The 20,503-nt window shown below is 38.9% G+C and overlaps 1 protein-coding gene and 1 pseudogene across 9 annotated transcripts in view; one reads left to right on the top strand and one right to left on the bottom strand.

The window, feature by feature from the left end:
• TANC1 (tetratricopeptide repeat, ankyrin repeat and coiled-coil containing 1) overlaps positions 1–20,503 on the bottom strand; it is a 267,329-nt gene that overhangs the window by 116,748 nt on the left and 130,078 nt on the right. The gene's annotated exons all lie outside the window — the stretch shown is intronic.
• On the top strand, positions 15,319–16,341 carry LOC143677657 (hsc70-interacting protein pseudogene; annotated as a pseudogene).

The raw sequence follows: 20,503 nt of genomic DNA, 5'->3' as shown, positions 1-20,503 counted from the left end.
TGAAGAAGGCTAAGTGGGCCACCCACTCTGGTCTAACTTGGCAAGGTGGTGACCTGAAGGTCTATTCCACCAAGCGTGTTTTCACAGTGACATGAATTCCTGAATTGACATGACCTCCTGAATTGACATGACCTCATTTCCAGCTGACTGAGGTGGACACAAGACAAGGAAGGAGACTGCCCAATGTAACTGTTCTGAAGATGGTCAGGCTCCTGGTAACTCAAGAGAGCTGTGTTCCCATCATTAATGGGCTCTGGGTTTGTGCACGTTCTTTCCTCCCCAACCTTCACCCTTTAATGTCTTTCTTCTAGGTCCTGGTCTCCTCTGCAGTGGGGGTGCTGGAGGATGGGTGTCCTTGGGGATGTGGTCCCTGATAACCAAAGACCTAGAGAAACATCAGGTTTTCATGGGAGTGGACAGTAAGAGGGAGAGACTGGGGTGGATGGTACAGTGGGTCAGGAAGGAAAAAGGAAAAGAGGTAAAAGGTAAGAAGGAAAGAGGTAAAAGGGAAAGCAGCAGGAGAGAGGAGCCACCCTTTGTAGCATGAATTCCAGCTTCTGTTTAAAACTGCATCTGGCTAGCAGTTCTGACAAAGCCTTTCCCAGCACCCTGATGATAAAATACCTACAACTACAAAGTAAAAGACAAAAACTCACAAGTGCAAAAAACTATACCAAAAGATAAGGGACTGCCAGGAAAGGAAAGAATTTCCAGTAATTATAAGGATGACAAAGGAGCAGCTTCTGTTATTACAACAACTGGTGTTTTAACTATGCTTCAGCGAATGAAGCAGAAAAGACCTGCTCACTAAGCAGGGGGAAGTTTCCATCCAACCCCATCAGCAAGAAACAACATATTTGGGTAAGTAAAAACAGAACTAATCAGACCTTTTCTCTCCCTCAACCACTCCCCGCAAATAAAAATAAACGGTGGAAGACTGAGGAAAACACATAGTTCAGAGTGAACGGAAAGGAAAAAACTTCTTGAAGGCACCAAACAAAGAAAACTTAGAAAAAAAAAATTCAGTCTACTGCTTGGCATCTTCAATACAAGTTAAGACGACGCAAACTCTATACCCGAAAAGTGTTCTTGAGAAACAAAAGAAATAAACTGAATTTTTAAAGTTAAAAATAAAAAATCCTTTCTGAGCTGAAGTGGCAGATAAAAAGAACCTACCACGCTCTAGGATACTTCTCTGAAGAGACCTCCACCTAGACTTACGCTGACAAAACCTTAAATTGAAAAAAATTAAGGAAAAATTACTATGGGCAATTGTTCTGGTTTGCTAGCTGCTGGAATGCAATACACCAGAAATGGAATAGCTTTTAAAAGGGAGAATTTAATGAGTTGCAAGTTTACAGTTCTAAGGCCGAGAAAATGTCCCAGTTCAAACAAGTCTATAGAAATGTCCAATCAAAGGCATCCAGGGAAAAGATACCTTGGTTCAAGAAGGCCGATGAAGTTCAGGGTCTCTCTCTCAAGTGAGACGGCACATGGCGAACACAGTCAGAGATTCTCTCTTGGCTGGAAGGGCACATGGCGAATACAACGTCATCTGCTAGCTTTCTCTCCTGGCTTCCTATTTCATGAAGCTCCCCGGGAAGTGTCCTCCTTCTTCATCTCCAAAGGTTGCCGGCTTGTGGACTCTCTGCATCTCATGGCTTCATCGTTCTGCTCTGTCTGAGTCTCCAAAATATTTCCTCTTTTATAGGACTCCAGTAAACCAATCAAGACCCACTCAAATGGGTGGAGACATGTCATCCCCTAATCCAGTTTAACAACCGTTCTTAACTAAATCACATCAACTAGGGAGATGATCTCATTACAGTTTCAAATATACAGTACTGAGTAGGGATTATTCTACCTTTAAGTAATGAGATTTATATTAAAACATGGCTTTCTTAGGGGGCATATATCCTTTCAAACCAGCACAGCAATGAAGTAAATGAATACAATTTTTTAAAAAAAATTTTTATTAATTAAAAAAAAATTACAAGAAACAAACATTCCCAACACATACACTCAGAAATTCACAATATGATCACATAGTTGCATATTCATCATCATGATCATTTCCCAGAACATTAGCATCAATTCAGAAAAAGTGATAAAAAGACAACAGAAAAATATAACAAACAGAAAAAGAAAATTTTTTACAGGCCATACCCCTTACTGATCCCTTTCATTGATCACTCGCATTTCAAACTAAATGTATTTTAACATTTGTTCCCCCTATTATTTATTTTTATTCCATATGTTCCTCTCATCTGTTGACAAGGTAGATGAAAGGAGCATCAGACACAAGGCCTTCACAATCACACAGTCACACTGTGAAAGCTATATCATTATACAATCATCATCAAGAAACATGGCTACTGGAACACAGCTCTACATTTTCAGGCACTTCCCTCCAGCCTCTCCATTACATCCTGGATAACAAGGTGATATCTACTTAATGCATAAGAATAACCTCCAGGATAACCTCTCGACTCTGTTTGGAATCTCTCAGCCATTGACACTTTGTCTCATTTCACTCTTTCCCCTTTTGATCGAGAAGATTTTCTCAATCCCTTGATGCTGGGTCTCAGCTCATTCTAGAGTTTTTCTCAATCCCTTGATGCTGAATCTCAGCTCATTCTGGGATTTCTGTCCCACACTGCCAGGAAGATCCACACCCCTGGTAGTCATGTCCCACGTAGACAGGGCGAGGGTGGTGAGTCTGCTTGCTGTGTTGGCTGGAGAGAGAGGCCTCATCTGAGCAACAAAAAAGGTTCTCTTGGGGGTGACTCTTAGGCTTAATTTTAAGTAGGCTTGACCTATCCCCTGTGGGGTTAAGTTTCATATGAACAAACCCCAAGACTGGGGGCTCAGCCTATAGCTTTGGTTGTCCACACTGCTTGTGAGAATATCAAGAATTCAACTTGGGGAAGTTGAGTTTTCCCCCATTCTCACCATTCCCCGAAGGGGACTTTGCAAATACTTTCCCACTCACTGATCAAATCACTCTGGGATTCATTGGGGCATCACTCTGGACAAACCAACAAAATCTCATGTCTTACCCAAGGTTCCATGTACTTATGTTGTTCAACCAAGCTATCTACATAAGTTATATTAGGAAATGCACTAGTCAAAGTATAGATTTGTACCAAATAAACATTTTTTGCTTTAATCTCACACAGAAGGTGACATTTTAAAATATTAAGTACCATTTTTTTTAGCACACTGCAGTAATGACATTCTTTTGTTCTTCCTCATGCAAAAACATTGTTTAAATTTGTACATTTAGTCACTATCATTATACACTCTAGGCATTCCTAGATTACACCATCTCAATCTTTATCGTTTATCTTTCTTTGTGATTTCATTTATGCCCCAGTCCTCCTCCCTCTATCATTCTCACATGCAGCTTCATTCAGTGTTTTAACATAATTGTATTACAGTTAGGTAATATTGTGCTGTCCATTTCTGAGTTTTTATATTCAGTCCTGTTGCACAATCTGTATCCCTTCAGCTCCAATTACCCAATATCTTACCCTATTTCTATCTCCTGATGGTCTCTGTTACCAAGGAAATATTCCAAGTTTATTCACTAATGTCAGTTCATATCAGTGAGACCATACAGTATCTGTCCTTTTGTTTCTGGCTAATCACACTCAGCATAATGTCCTTAAGGTCCATTCATGTTGTTACATACTTCATAACTTTATTCCGTCTTACAGCTGCATAATAGTCCATCTTATGTAAATGTCACAGTTTGTTTAGCCAACTGTCTGTTGATGAACATTTTAGCTGTTTCCATCTCTTGGTAATTGTTAATAATGCTGATATAAACATTGGTGTGTAAATGTCCATTTGTGTCCTTGGCCTCGTGTCCTTTGAGTAGAGACAGCATATAGATGGGTCCTGTTTTTTAATCCATTCTGCCAGACTATGTCTTTTGATTGGAGAGTTTAACCCATTAACATTCAGTGTTATTACTGCATGGGTAGTACTTTTTTTTTTTTTTTTTTTTTTTTAAAGGAAAGACAGAGAGAAGGAAGGAAGGATAGAAGGAAGGAAGGAAGGAAGAAAGGGAAACATTTTTAAACATTTTCTTGTTTTTTATTGTATTCTGTTTCTCCGTTTTTGTTACATGGGCTGGGGCCGGGAATCGAACCGAGGTCCTCCGGCATAGCAGGCAAGCACTTTGCCCGCTGAGCCACCGCGGCCCGCCCCATGGGTAGTACTTTCGTCTACTATTTTGCCTTCTGGATTTTATATGTCAGATCTAATTTTCCTTCTTTTTATCTTTACTCATAGTCTTCCTTTCTACACTCTTCTCCACACCTCTCTCTTCTGTCTTCATATCTGTCTCTAGTGTTCCATTTAGTGTTTCTTGCACAGCTGGTCTCTTGGTCACAAATAAATGTTTTAATTTCTTCCTCATTTTTGAAGGACAATTTTGCAGGATATAGAATTCTTGGTTGGCAGTTTTTCTCTTTTAATAATTTAAATATATTATCCCACTGTCTTCTCGCCTCCATGGTTTCTGCTGAGAGATCTGCGCATAGTCTTATTGCGCTTCCCTTGTATGTGATGGATTGCTTTTCTCTTGCTGTTTTCAAGATCCTCTCTTTCTCTTTGACCTCTGACATTCTGATTATTAAATGTCTTGGAGTATGTCTATTTGGATCTATTCTCTTTGCGGTACGCTGCACTTCTTGGATCTGTAATTTTAAGCCTTTCATAAGAGTTGGGAAATTTTCAGTGATAATTTCCTCCATTAGTTTTTCTCTTCCTTTTCCCTTCTCTTCTCCTTCTGGGACACCCACAACACGTATATTCATGTGCTTCATATTGTCTTTCAATTCCCTGAGTCCCTGCTCATACTTTTCCATTTTTTTTCCTATAGTTTCTGTTTCTTGTTGGATTTCAGATGTTCCATCCTCCAGTTCAGAAATCCTATGTTCTGTCTCTCGAAATCTACCATTGTAGGTTTCCATTGTTTTTTTCATCTCTTCTACTGTCTTTCATTCCCATAAGCTCTGTGATTTGTTTTTTCAGACTTTCAGTTTCTTCTTTTTGTTCTTTCCTTGCCTTCCTTATATTCTCCCTCAATTCATTGATTTGGTTTTTGATGAGGTTTTCCATGTCTGTTCATGCATTCTGAATTAATTGTTTCAGCTCCTGTATGTCATTTGAATTGTTGGTTTGTTCCTTTGACTGGGCCATATCTTCAATTTTCCTAGTATGATTTGTTATTTTTTGCTGGCATCTAGGCATTTAATTACCTTAATTAGTTTATTCTGGAGATTGCTTTCACTTCTTTATCTAGGGTTTTCTTGCTGGATGAATTTGTTGTCTATCTGTTCTTTGACATTCTGTTCAGCTTTATCTGGACCTTTAGCTTAAGTTTTATTTAACAGAGGAGAATTTTTCAGTTCTTGTTTTCTTGTTTCTTGCCCTGCTTGTGTGGTGCCTTCCCCCCCCACAAACACTTAGGAGGGTCTACTTAGATATTATAGACCTCAGCCAGATTTTCCCAGACGAAACTGGCCTCCTATCAGGAGGAAAGAGTCACCTGCGTCAGTTTTCCCTGAGGGTGAGACCCAGCAGGTTGAAATACTTTCCTGTGAAATCTCTGGACTCTGTTTTTCTTATCCTGCCCAGTATATGGCGCTTGTCTGACTGCAGGTCCCGCCAGCATAAGATGATGCGGTACCTTTAACTTTGGCAGACTCTCCCTGCTGGGGGTGTGGTGGAGACAGAGGAGAGGTTGTAGGCTGGTTTTAATGGCTTCAAATTACCAAGCCCTGGTGTCTGAATTCCTTGATGGAGGGATTCCACCTGGGTGGGGCTTCACCCCTCCCCTGGGGAAGGCACAGGCTCCAGACAAGCCCCCAAAAGAGCTCACTTCTGCCCATGCCTGGGGCAGTCGCAGCCTGAAAAGTCCTGTCGCTGTATCCAGAGGCAGTCAAGCCTTTGTAGATACACAGCCACAAAAACCTCTGTTTCCTTCTTTTTTTTCTTCCCCTTTTTCTGTCAGTCCTGCCCCCTTGGCACTGGGGCAAAAATGAGCAACCTCTGCTTTGACCAGGTTCACCTAAGCTGGGGGCCTATTTTTAGTAGTCAGAGTTTGTTAATTAGTTCTCCAATTGGCGTTTGATTGTGCCCAGTCCCTGCTGCTGGTAAAGTCCTTTCCTTTCCCCTCTGGGAAGCGGCCTGTGGGGGAGGTGCGCTGTCCGCTGCAGCTTTGGGAACTCACGGTTCTGGTGGGTGCTCGCAGTCGGTCCAGCTGGTCCAAACTGGGGTACGCTGTGTGTGTGGTCACTATCGTGGCTCTGGGAGCTGTTCTGTACTGTTTCTGGTTATTTAGTAGTTGTTCTGGAGGACGAACTAAAATGCGCACCTTGTTAAGCTGCCATCTTGACCCGGAAGAATGAATACAAATTTTAATAGATACATTTAAAACCACAGGGTACTTTCACAGGAACCAGAGACAGAATGACCTCAGGTTTCTCTCCAACACCAAGAGCCAGAAGTCGAAAAACATCTACCAAACTCAGGGTATGGGTAGGCGTGGAAGCATGGCCAAACCTCACAGAACCAAACCAGGTTTTCTATCATATGTGATATCAACCAAAAACCATCTCAGATACCCAGGGGCTCAGGTAATGTACAGTCCATTTACTATTTGGAGGGCGATGTGAGAAGAATCAAAACTAAGGACTCAAGTTTTGGGGGAACATCACTATTATAGGAATAAAAATCCAGTAAACACCATAATCCAAGCCTCACCTGCAAGCACTTCACTTAAAGGTCACTCTTTCTGCTTCCATTCCCTTTTCATTCAGGAAATGTGGTTTTTGAACCATATCCTCCTTCATCCCATAATGCAGACATCTTTTCCCTTATCTGAGGAACGCTTAAAACAATAACTGGAGTTGTCCTGTGCCAGAACTTTTAACAATAGGTAACATTTCTTTCATAATTAGGACACTGGGCAAGGAAAATTCTATCCATCACCCTTTAAACAAGCAAAATAAGCAAAGAACACCACAATGACCATTTTCATTGCCAAGACCTTTACAATTACCAAAAAGAAAAGAAAAATCATTTTACCATATGATCAACATTTTTAAAAACATTTCAACCAGTATACACAATATTTTACATGTCAAATGATTATAATGGGAAAATAAATATACACAACCAAAAGCTAGACAGCATTCCACTAAAATGCTTACTGTGGTTATTCTCAGGGGATGGAAGTATCAGTGTTTTTCCCCCATTCCTTCTATATTTCCAGTTTGGTATTGTTCTAGTTTGCCAGCTGCCAGAATGCAAGATACCTGAAATGGAATGGCTTTTAAAAAGGGGAATTTAATAAGTTGCTAGTTTACAGTTCTAAGGCCAAGAAAATGTCCCAATTAAAACAAGTCTGTAGAAATGTCCAATCTAAGGCATCCAGGGAAAGATACCTTGGTTCGACAAGGCCGATAAAGTTCACAGTTTCTCTCTCAAGTGGAAGGGCCAATGGTGAACACACATGGCGAACATGGCATCATCAGTTAGCTTCTTTTCCTGGCTTCCTGTTTCATGAAGCTCCATGGGAGGCATTTTCCTTCTTCATCTCCAAAAGGTCACTGGCTGGTGGACTCTGTTTTTCATGGCTATGTCATTCTGCTCTGCTCTCTCTGAATCTCTCGTTCTCCAAAATGTTTCCTCTTTTATAGGACTTCAGAAACTAATCAAGACCCACCCAAATGGGTGGAGACATGCCTCTACCTAACCCAGCTTAACAATTACTCTTGATTAAATTACATCTCCGGGGAGATGATCTAATTGTAGTTTCAAGCATACAATACTGAGTAAGGGTTAGAAGAAACAGCTGCATTTACAAAATGGGATAAGGATTAAAACATGGCTTTTCTAGGGTACATATATCATTTCAAACCAGCACAGGTATATATTCTGAAATTTTTATAATGAGAATATTTTATATGATAAAATACACTTTTAATTTACCATTAAATAATTATCTGAAATATAAATTTATATCCACCTACTTTAACTTCCAGAACTTCCCCACAAAACTCCCTACCTGAGACAGTCCCATGGTTTCTGCTCCCATTTGTCCCCTTCCCCAGGAAGCATGGCTCCATTTTCCTTACCCTGATACCTCTGACTATACTACTGTTTTATTCTGTCCACCTGACTCAGCTTGCCCTTGTCAACTTGGCCCAAACCACCCACAGTTACTGTGCTGGTTTGAAAGGATATATGCCCCCTAAGAAAGTCATGTTTCACTATAAATCCCATTTCGTAAAGGTAGAATAATCTCTATTCAATACCGTATGTTTGAAACTGTAATGAGATCATCTCCCTGGTTGATGTGATTTAGTTAAAATGGTTGTTAAACTGGATTAGGGGGTGACATGTCTCCACCCATTTGAGTGGGTCTTGATTAGTTTCTGAAGTCCTATAAAAGAGGAAACATTTTGGAGATTCAGAGAGACTCAGAGAGAGAGTAGAGAATGCTGCAGCACCATGAAGCAGAGAGTCCACCAGCCAGCGACCTTTGGAGATGAAGAAGGAAAACGCCTCCCGGGGAGCTTCATGAAACAGGAAGCCAGGAGACCAAGCTAGCAGATGACACCGTATTCACCATGTGCATGTCCAGCCGAGAGAGAATCCCTGACTGTGTTCGCCATGTGCCTTCTTACTTGAGAGAGAAACCCTGAACTTCATCGGCCTTCTTGAACCAAGGTATCTTTCCCTGGATGCCTTTGATTGGACATTACTATAGACTTGTTGTAATGGGGACATTTTCTCGGCCTTAGAACTGTAAACTAGCAACTCATTAAATCACCCCTTTTAAAAGCCATTCCGTTTCTGGTATATTGCATTCTGGCAGCTAGCAAACTAGAACAGTTACTTTCACTAAAACTCCATGAGCCTCTTTCTCCTTGGACTTATTGATGTCAAATGGTCTTCCCTATTGATTGTCCTCACAGCTAACTTCTGAGCTGGCTTCCTGATACAGTCAACATACAGTCCAATACCCAGTTCCCTGCCCTAAAAATATCATCGTACTTAAAAGGAATTTCACTGCCTTTGCTCTATCTATGCTCTAACCTTTGTATTCAACCTCCTATTGCCAACCAATTAATACTTTTCCTAACATTAAGCTTTCTCCAAAACAGCAACCCAAATACACTCGATAGAATTCTCCATTTTCACTGTAGAACTTTCTCAGAGACAACACGAGGGATGGGGATGGTGGACCACCATGCTGCACATCTCAGACCTATGTGAGTGGTGCCTCTGCACCTGTTCCATGGATGAAGCAGTCCTGGGGACTGTGGCTACCCGTAGAATATCCAACGCTAAAGCTCTCCTGAACTTCAACTGCACGCCTCCCACCACCATTACTCAAGAAACACAACAGGATTCACATTTAGTTCTCTATTTATAAGCACATCAAATGTATCTGGTCCTAATAATGACAATGAATAAGCTGACAGTTATTAAGCCCCTATACTTCATGTGCCGGGCACCTTGCTAAGAACTTTACATACATCATCTTATTCACTCACGCTATTCTATTTAAAGTAGATGCTGTTCTTATCCCACTTTTCCAGATGAGGAAACAAAGGCTTAGGAAGAGTAAGTTACTTGCCTAGCAACCCGTAGCTGGTAAGCAGTAGATCTGGATTGAAACCCAGCTGTCTGAGGAGTCACATCTCATCACAGCATTCCGCCATCCTACCTTCTTGGTTAGGTCCCCTAACCAGGTGAGTACTGAGCATGGAGCACTATTAGGTGCTTAATAAATTCTGTTATCCACAGATAATTTAGCAACTCATGTTTCTATGAATGATAATCATCAGGAGCATTCTGTCATATTGGATTTGATGATATATTGGGGGTGGAAAAATATAGAGGGATAAAAGATTTTTAGAACAATGCCACATAACCAGTACACCACCTCCTCACCATCTACTCCATTCCAAACTCGGGCCATCACGTCAGCAAAGCTATTTGCCAGCAGGCTTTGTTGGAAGAGAAAAAAAGAGGATAAAGGGAAACTGCTACCAGTTAGCTTATTACAATTCCTTATAGGGAAAATGTGATCTATAAACATTTTGAGGGAAAAAATGCCTCAACGTTTCTAGGCAACATTTAAAGTTTCTGCCCCACAAGAACACACACGCAAAAAAACCCACAATACGACCAACTCAGTTCACATTCTAGAAAGAATAAATCAATTGTGTACATGTGGCTGTTTAGGTTATTTTCAGGCCTATATTATGGGAGCAAAAGTGGGGGTTGAGAATGACACAACTTACATTTTCTGTGTTCATTTTATTTGCAATATTTCTGCCCTACCACCACAGGCTCCATCCCCCACAAGAAAAGCACTGCTCAGTTTCCAAAACAGCAGCCTCAGTGACATGCCTGGTAAAATATCTTAGCAACAATGTCAATATTGTCTCATTATAGCTAACCATATTAACATTCCACTCTAATCATGGTTTCTCAAATACAAAAAGTAGAATGTGAATTACTCACTTCATTCATTTTCTGAGCATCACTCTGGGAAAACAACTCTCAACAGTACCTATAAAGTTGTATGTAAATTGAACATTAAAATTATATTTAATAGGTATTACTTTTTATGCATTTAAATTTGCAAGTATAAGCATGAGAACAAGCAAATGTTGATCAAAAATCAGCATAAACACAAACTCAATAAAATATATTCACAAGTTACTTTGATCAAATCCTGTCCCTTTCATTCATCTGCTCTCCAAAAAAATCTGTAATTCAAATTCACCTCGACTTTACAGGACTGTCAAGGATCAGGGCTTAGTCAATAATGGGTGATCTCCTACTAAGAGTAAGTCACACACATATACATCTGCCCTGGCTGGTTGGGTCTGGCCCTGTATAGGCACAGGAACAAACACCATAGCACCTGTGGCTATCAAATCTGGCTAGCATTCAAACTTAGAACAAACAAACTAAAAAACAGGTGCTTGGGTCTCACTCCTGGTAAGAGAATCACTAGGTCTGATCAGAATTTGTATTTATACACGTGCCCCAGGTGAAGTCCCATGCCAGGACTCACTGCACCAAGGGCCCGTTCCAGGAAAGAATACAGAATCATGTGGACACACCACCTTCGACTACACACTCATACACACCTTCTCTTTGCAGAGACCAAGGCTGGCTCCTGGTTTTGGACCCCTGCATTCAGCCCGAACATCCCTTTCTCCTCTTTTGCAGCACAGACACAGCAAAGGTCCCTATGGCACTTTGCTACCGGCATGCCTATTACCATGGCTCTTTTACCTCCATCTGCACCAGATGGGACGAGAATGGGCATGATCTTATCTGCCAAATATACTGACAAGTGAATGAAGGAAACAGAAATACTTACAAGATACTTAGATACTTTAGGACAGTGTCAAAGAGCAGAACAGCGAGGTGCCAGAAGGGTATAAATAACATTAAAAACAAGTATTTATAAAATTTTTACCATGGTTTTAAGTGCTTTTTATAGTACTCATTTAATTTTCATGGCAACAAACAAGGAGGTAGATGCTATTATTATCCCCATTTTACAGATGCTGAAATGAAAACATGGGAAAGATTAGACAACTTGAACTGGGAACTGAACTTAAGCAGCCTGGCTCCAGAACCCATGTTCAATCACAAAGATATACTAACCAGGTTTTGGAGAGAGACAAACAGGATTCAAATTCCAGCTTTGCCTCTCAGTAACTGTGTGGTCTCTCAAGCTAGTTTTTTAACTTCTCTGAAGGTTAGTTTTCTTAGCTGCAAAATGTCAAGATGCTCACAAATGACTTATCACGTGAGGCGTTTATATGTTTTTAGTACACAGCCTGATATACTGTAAGCACTCAAAGAGGAACTCTTACTAAGTAAGTACTGCCATTTTTTTCTCCCATTAATATTCACTTCCTAGTTTCTTTACTCTTGAGTAAGAGAGATCTCTCTACCACTCCCCAACATTTAGAGTATCAAAAACTCCTGATATAAATTTAAATATCTGTAAGAGCATTTTATTTTCTTGCCTAAAGGTTATTTCTCAAAACCAAGGATACCACGTGGTTAAAAACAAAAAACAATAACAAGACTCCCCACATCTTCAACATTATGTCTGAAGTTAAAATAAAAATTTTAATTTGACCTTCACAAAGAAAAAACTAGTAGGTACATTCAAGCTGGACTCTTATACCAAATTTATTGATGCCAAACCAGCAGAGTTCTTATTCACTGTTAAGCTGCTGATTCTAAAAACTAGAAAGGATTTGAAGCACTGTTCCAGGAACCGAAAAGCCATGGTAACAATTTAATGGATGGGGAAAAGACTTCAGGATCTTAGAGCTAAGGATATAGCTCTAAGAGGTTTAATCAGATTAGCACCATCAAAACACACACAAAGCAGGGAAAGAAAGAGAGCTGACCCCCTTGAAATAATGATTTGTAATCTCTGTCAGTTTTCAACACTGAATTTACAGAATTAATACCAAAAAATCCTTCACCTAATCCAATCAAAAGTGAAGGATGACTTAGATAAATCTTCTTAGGCTTTACAATTCAGAATTAAACATGACATGTTTGACTTGCATACAACTATGTAAGTACACTATGAATGGTTAAGTACTTAATGAAACATTAAAACAACTTTACCGAACCTAACAGAAAAATTGGTAAATGGATAAACAGGTCACAGAAATAAATTCAACTACTTATTTTTAGCAAATATTTACATAACATATACCTATGTGCCAACCATGATTTTAAGAACTTTACAAATATTAGCTAAATTAATCCTCACAAGCCCCCAATGAGGCACATAAAGGTTAAATAACTTGCCCATTTACACAACCAGGAAGATGTTGAGCCAAGATGCAAACACAGGCATTATGGTTTCAACAAAAGGTCAATAAACATGTAAAAGTATTTGAGTTTTTCTAAGGAATTACATAATTAAAGCACAAAGATTCCTTTTTAATCTATCATACTAGCAAAGATGAAATAGTTTCATTATAACTCATGTTAGTAAAGATGTGTTTAAACAAGCAGCTTTATATATTATTGGTGGAATTTTACATTTAATCCCATTTCTTAAGAGCAATTTGTCAAAATCTAAGAAAATTATAAATGAACAAACTTTTGATCCAAGTTTTTCTTATAGCCATGCTCCAGAAAGTATAGGAAGTAATGTATGAGATTCACTATAGTATTGACTGTAATGCAACAACAAATATAACTTGTGTCCATCAATGGGAAAACAATGAAAGAAATTATAGTATATTCACACAGCATAATGGTGAGCAATTTTTTAAAAAGATATAATGGGTATGTGCAAATATGGAAGTGTTTAAAAAATGGATTCAGTCAACAAAGCAATTTATGGAATAAATTTACTGTCAACTCCACGCAGGTTTTTTAAGGAGATATGTGTGTGTGTGCAGGTATATACATGTGTATGCATTCATATATGTGTATATGCACGCCTCTACATGCATGTATGGAAAATATCCAGAAAGATCACATAAAAAATCATCAACATAAGTTGCCTCTGGGAAGTGAAAACAGAGAAGAAATGAGGCACCTTTACTTTTCTCTTAATAGAGTCTATAATGGTTTTTAAAAATAATTGTTTATTTTATTTAACTTTTACATTTATATAATTTGAATGGCTTTACAAAAGTGATTTCAGAATAGGCTGGATTTATAATAGTCTTGAGGACACCAAGCAGATTTAGTTTTAAAATATAGAAAAAGAAACAGAAATAATTACTAATAGTGACACAGTCTAAAGTATGACATAACCCTACTAGGGAAAAAACACACAGAGGAAACAAAAAAATAAAAGCATCCATCCATCCATCCATGGAGAGAGAAATTATAAAGGAAATCTATGAGTTAAAATCATCCTTTAAGTTTACTCAGAGCTACAGATAAAAATAAGGTATAAAAATAAGCCTAAATTAATAAATAAATGCCAGAGACATAGCGCAAGTAACTCTTTTGTATTAAAAACCTACTTTGCTTTAACTAGCACTATGACCTTGAACAGTTGTTCAACACCTCTTTTCCAAACAGCCTCCAAAAAAAAATTAGAACACTGAACTCAACTTCTTAGAGCCATTCTAGATCTAAAACCTCTCTAAATTTCATTATTTTATATAGTTTTTTGAAAAAGAATTACTATACACAATGATCTAAGAATATGCAACTGTAGATAAAGGTTTGACTTATAAATACAGCAAATTATTAAGAAGATGCTGCTAGAACAATCCCTGGATGCTAAGAACTCACCAGTGGTCAGGCTTCCAGCACAACTAGCTAAGAGGAAGCTGTTAGAATTTTTGGCTGTGCACAACAGCACAATATTATCAAGTACTATGGACAACCTGATGACTAATTTTAATTGATTTCAAGGTTTTATTCTGGTTTTGCTCTAAAGTCATATTCTTGAATATAAATCAGACTAGCAGATCTTTAGCCTCAGCATGAACATGAAGTTTTAAGAGTGCAGAAAAACATTTTTAGCGAATTAATATAGGCATCTTAACCAATAGCAACTTCACTGACAACGCCCCCAACAAGTGACTCCACTACTGTAACACACCAAAGGCCACAGAAGGAAAAGTAAAGTACCAAACTAACAAGCCTATCAATACGTTCCCAATAAATAAATATACAAGGACATGAAAGGGAAGTCTTAGGAGAGGAAATATAAATGGGCACTAATACTTAAAAGAGATCTACTAATCTCAAAGAAAAGCTAATTAAAAGCATTGAAATACATGTTTTAACCTATAAAATTGGCAAAGATTATTAAAACTCATACTATACCCAATGCTAATAAGCGCCATGCCAGCAGGTACATTAAAAACACACTGCAACGGTGGTGCATTGGCAGAATTCTTGCCTACCATGCCAGAGACCACGGTTCAATTCCCAGTGCCTACCCATGACAAAAAAAATGAAATAAAAAGCAAAACCCACACTGCTTACACAGGTGGAGACCAACACAACCTTTCTAGGAAACAATCTAGCAAGAGGTACCAAGAGCTTCTCAAAAGTTCATCTCTTTCATTATTAATTCTATGCCATGGGTATTTCACTAAAGTAAGCAGCAGTCACATCAAGATATCTATTTCTCATAAAGTTTTTTTCATGAATAATAAAAACATACAGCCCTTTCCGCAGTCACGCTGAGTTAGTGCCCTGGCCTGGAACCAGACCTCAGCGTTCTCAGCCATGCCCTTCACTTCCTGTTGCCTCTGAAGCATGGGTCCCCACGAAGTGAGCAAGCTACGGCCCTTCCTGAAAATGTGTAAGCAGGATCCGAGCATTCTGCACATCGAGGAAATGTGCTTCCTGAGGGAGTGGGTAGAGAGCATGGGTGGTAAAGTACACTTGCTACTCATAAAGCTAAAGCAGAAGAAAATATCAAGGAAGAAAAAACAGATAGTAAGCCAATGGAGGAAAACAAATACCACTCTTTCTAGATGACAATGAAGGTGTTATTGAACAAGATACTGTGCCTGTAGAGATGGGAGATGAAGCTGTAGAGATAACTGAGGAAATGAAAGATCAGGCAACTGATAAGAAAGTGGCTGCCTCTGATGTCCTAAATGATGAACTATGAAAGCCATCAACTTGTTCACAGATACCATTAAGCTGAATCCTCACCCAGCCATTCTATATACCAAGAGTGCCAGTGTCTTCATCAAAGAAGCTAAATGCTGCCATCCAAGACTGGACAGAGCCATTGAAATAAATCCTGATTCAGCTCAGTCTCACGAATGGTGAGGGAAAGGGCACAGATTTCTGGGCCACTGGGAAGACACAGCCCACGATCTTGCCCTTGCCTGTAAACTGGATTATGACAAAGATGATTGTGCAATGCAGAAAGAAGTTCAACTGAGGGCCCTGAAAATTGCAGAACACTGGATACAGTATGAGCGAAAACGTGAGGAGCAAGAGACCAAAGAAAGAATAGCAAGAGTTAAGAAGGCTCCAGAAGGAAGCTGAAAGAGCCCATAGGGAGGAAGAAGGCAGAGGACAGTCCGGAGCTCAGTATGGATCTCTCCCAGGGGGCTTTCCTGAGGGGATGTCCGGAGTGGCAGGATGCCTGGTCTCAATGAAGTTCTTGGTATCCGGAGGTTCCTGCAGCCATGCAGGATCCAGACGTTATGGTGGCTTTCCGGAACGTGGCCCAGAACCCAGCAAATATGCCACAATATCAGAGTAACCCAAAGGCTGAGTCTCATCAGTAAACTGTCAGACAAATTTGGACATCAAGCATAATGTCCTTTTGATAAATAAAGCCTTTGCTGAAGGAAAAGCAAGCTAGATCACTTAATGGATGTCACAATAATACAAACCAGTGTACCTCTGACCTCATCAAGAAAACTGGGGTGTTTTGAAGATAATCCCGACCCCTTTGTCCCAAATGCAGCTGACACATCTTACAGTAGTTTGCCTTTAGGGTGTTCATTCAGATAGTATTTTCCTATTAGGAATCACAAACTTTCACACTTTTTAAACTTTAAAAATATTTAAAACAAATTTAAAGAGTGTATTAATTCCTGCATTTTTCTTTACTAAATCATTTTGATTTTCCTTTGAAAAAATTTTCCATACTTAGGAAGATTCCATACTTAAATATGGAAGTTTGCTCTAGGTTGCGCAGGAGGCAAATACAATTCATTTAAATAGATAAAGTCGGAATTGGATATATGGTTACTGAGGCATTTTGACTTGTATTTTTAAATGTTTTATTTTTTTTAAATGATTTATCTAGATAATAAACCTATTGGGACCACCAATATTACAACAGGACATGGGCAGGAACTGGAAGTACTTGGAGGGGCAACAGTAATCATATTACATTTTATGTAACATGAGCCTTTGTGTAGGTTGCATTTAAATCTTACACTGTGGTGAAGTGGTGATTTTTGTAATGCTACAGTAGAGTTGGGATACTTAGCTCTGTTCTTGTCTATTATATAAAATAAATGTTTCACATTATTTCCACATAGGGAAAAAACATAGAAACAATATGTACACAAAAAAATAATGGTATACTGGTACAATGAAATACTTTGCATTATTTTTTCAAAGATGAAAGCCAATATGTAAATAAAAGATAAAGCAAAAGATAAAGAGTATCCTGTTTTCCTCATTAATCTTATCAGCATTTTCCAAGTTTTCTACAACGAATATTTACCATATTGGGCACTGAGTCAGAGACCAATGTTTTTCCACTTTGTAACTTTTCCAAAACTAAAATGTAGGCCACAGTTGATGGCATCTTAAAATTGCTATCAGCTGGGTAGTGGGAGTGAAATGGCAGTCCCTGCTTGTGCAAACCTGAGTTAGTACGTCCAGTGGAATGACTGCACAACTGTAGCCAACAAGCCACTTGGAAGGAATACAGCTCTGGATTCTGAGAGCTTTCTATTAAAACCTCCTTTCAGGATCATGAAAGGAATGGCATTAAACTTGCAAAATGGCTGTCTGCAGCTTGGAAGAAAGTCCTGGAGGAAAAAGTGAAGAGTTCTTAAGAAATGCTGCATCCCTGATATGATCTAAATGGCAGAGAAAAGGATACAATGCAGAGAAAACACATCTATGGATGACGGTCAAGCCAAGATTTAGACTCTGAACATAACATTTTTTTAATTTCTTAATTTACTTCGTTTATATTTTCATTGTATTGAAAAGAGTGAAATTATTTATTTATTTATTTATTTTGCAGGGGCAGACACTGGGAATCGAACCCGGGTCTCCGGCATGGCAGGCGAGAACTCTGCCACTGAGCCACTGTCACACCACCCAAGAGTGAAATGATTTTAAGAATTCTGTCCAACGACATCTGAAACACATTTTTTAGTAAGTATAACAAACAAAAGTATTGTTAGTTTCATAGCAGTTTTTTTCTTCCTCATTAGTACATAAAATAAAGATATGTTTTATAATCAGTGAAATGCGGTATATATTTATAATCAGAACAATAAAGACAAGAAAATGTATTATCAAAAAATCAAAATATTTTTAATATCCAATACTTGGAAACAAGTTTTCAGATCATCTAGAAAATTTGCTTATGCGAGGGAAATACGCTCTCACAAAGAAACAAAGCATTAGCATATAAGCTGCTCCATTTCAAGTGTAATAAAAGGGCAATCATCGGGACAAGAGGAGTGTGCAGGTAAACCCAGAGTCTGCATCAAGCACTCATGGCCTCTGCTACCAGCCGGTTCACCATTCTTAGGAACTCCAGACAAAAGCCCACACCACCACGGACAGTCACAAAGTGCAGTGTCAGAGACGCCGTCACTCCTCCATACCATGGGCTTTAGGACACTCCTAGGGTACTAAAAATGCGGTCATGTACTAAATCTAGCTGCTTGATACTCCCAAACTACCTTAATAATGGGCAACACTCGGATACAAACAATTCAAGAGAAAACAATTAAAGCTTACTGCCCAGGTACTTCTTTTCACCCCTGTTGCAGGAGAGGACCCTCACTTGAATCTACACTGGTACCTTTAACAGCTCATGTATAATGACTAACCTGCCACTAAAAGTGGGGGACACCAGGGAGGCTGGGGAGACACAGCTCCTACTTTTCTAGCTCCAAGGTTTTGGAAGTAAGTGGAAGTTTCTTAATTGATACTCCACGCCAGGGCTAGGTTCCCCAGCATGGATAGTCTGATATTTATCTTCATCACCTGAAGAACACAGGTCAAAACTCCCTGCCCTGTGGAGACTTTTAGGAGATATAACAAGTTCATATCATCTTCTAGTGGGAAAAAGTTAGTCTGTGGCAAAATCTTTGTTAACTACCTCTCCCCCTCTGGAACTATACTTGCCAGTAAAGTAAGAGGATAGGAAATCCAGTTCTTCAAACTTCTGTAGAAGAAAAGTAAAACCTTGGAGTTACCATTCTAGGAAATGCAAGCAGGTCACATGGAAATTCAAATATGCAATTTTATGGAAATTAAGAACATGATAAAATAGTTTAAAACTAAGTCTACACAAAATAAAACCAATGTTTTTTTTTTCAACAGAAAACTGGTTTTAATTAAAAAAAAAAAGTTGTGAAATGAAATTAGATTGAAAATAGAAATTGGACCCTGAATTAATTGTTAATTTTTATTTCTCTATTATAAATTAAGTTTCTTATTGCTTGGGAAATATTTCTGAAGTCAGTTATAACAAGCTATCAAATATCCACAGCTCAGGAAGACAGTATATACAAAAAGGTTCCAAGTAAGTAAGTATTTAAAAATTCTGCCACATCCTTTATAATGACCCAGATAGGCTGTGAATTCCTGGAGGTCTTATTGGCCACAAATACTGGAAGATCCAGAATGAACCTTTCTTCTCAGGTTAGAGCTTTCACTAATTATGCCTGTTAGAGGAAATGAGCAGTTCAGGATGGACCAGCTTGGTTAACCATGTGTGTGTGTGTCACACATGATAAATGCTAAATATTTGTTCCCTTTCTTCTATAAATCTCGCATCCTTCATACTTCCCTAAAACATATGGGAAACCTACAGAGAGAATGGCAGAGAGGTACTTTTCATGTAAAAATCTTCACTAATGAAGGATGTATTGAGATGGAACATCTCAGAAACTTTATAAAGTAGCTTCAAAATCTACTCCCAAACACAAATGAAATCAGAAAGAAAGATAGACGATAAAGACTGAGATGGTATAATCTAGGAATGCCTAAAGTGACATTTAGTGACTAAATGTTCAAATTTAAAAAACATTTTTGCATGAGGAAGAACAAAGGAATGTCATTACTGCAGGGTGCTGAAAATAGATGGTAATTAATATTTTAAAATTTAACCTTATATGTGAGACTAAAGCAAAAAATGTTAATTTGGTACAAAATTTATATTTTGATTAGTGCACTTGCTAATATAACTTATGCAGACAGCTTAAGTGAACACCATAAGTACATGGAACCTTGAGTAGGACATGAGATTTTGTAGGTTTGTCCAGAGTGATGCCCCAATAAATCCCAAAGTGATTTGAACAGTGAATAAAAAAGTATTTGCAAAGTACCCTTTGGGGAATGGTGAGAAAGGGGGAAAATTCAACTTCCCCAAGTCGAATTCTTGATATTCTCACAAGCACTGTGGACAACCAAAGCTATAGGCTGAGCCCCCAATCTTGGGGTTTGTTCATAAGAAACTTAACCCTACAAAGGATAGGCTAAGTCCACTTAAAATTAGGCCTAAGAGTCACCCCCAAGAGGACCTCTTTTGTTGCTCAGGTGTAGCCTCTCTCTCCAGCCAACACAAGCAAACTCACCACCCTCCCCCTGTCTACATGGGACATGATGCCCAAGGGTGTGGACCTTCCTGGCAACGTGGGACAGAAATCCTAGAATGAGCTGAGACTCAGCATCAAGGGATTGTGAAAACCCCTAGAATGAGCTGAGACTCAGC

Source organism: Tamandua tetradactyla, chromosome 3, assembly GCF_023851605.1.
Source record: "Tamandua tetradactyla isolate mTamTet1 chromosome 3, mTamTet1.pri, whole genome shotgun sequence".
Lineage (NCBI taxonomy): Eukaryota > Metazoa > Chordata > Mammalia > Pilosa > Myrmecophagidae > Tamandua > Tamandua tetradactyla.
This window is presented reverse-complemented; position numbering and strand designations above follow the sequence as displayed.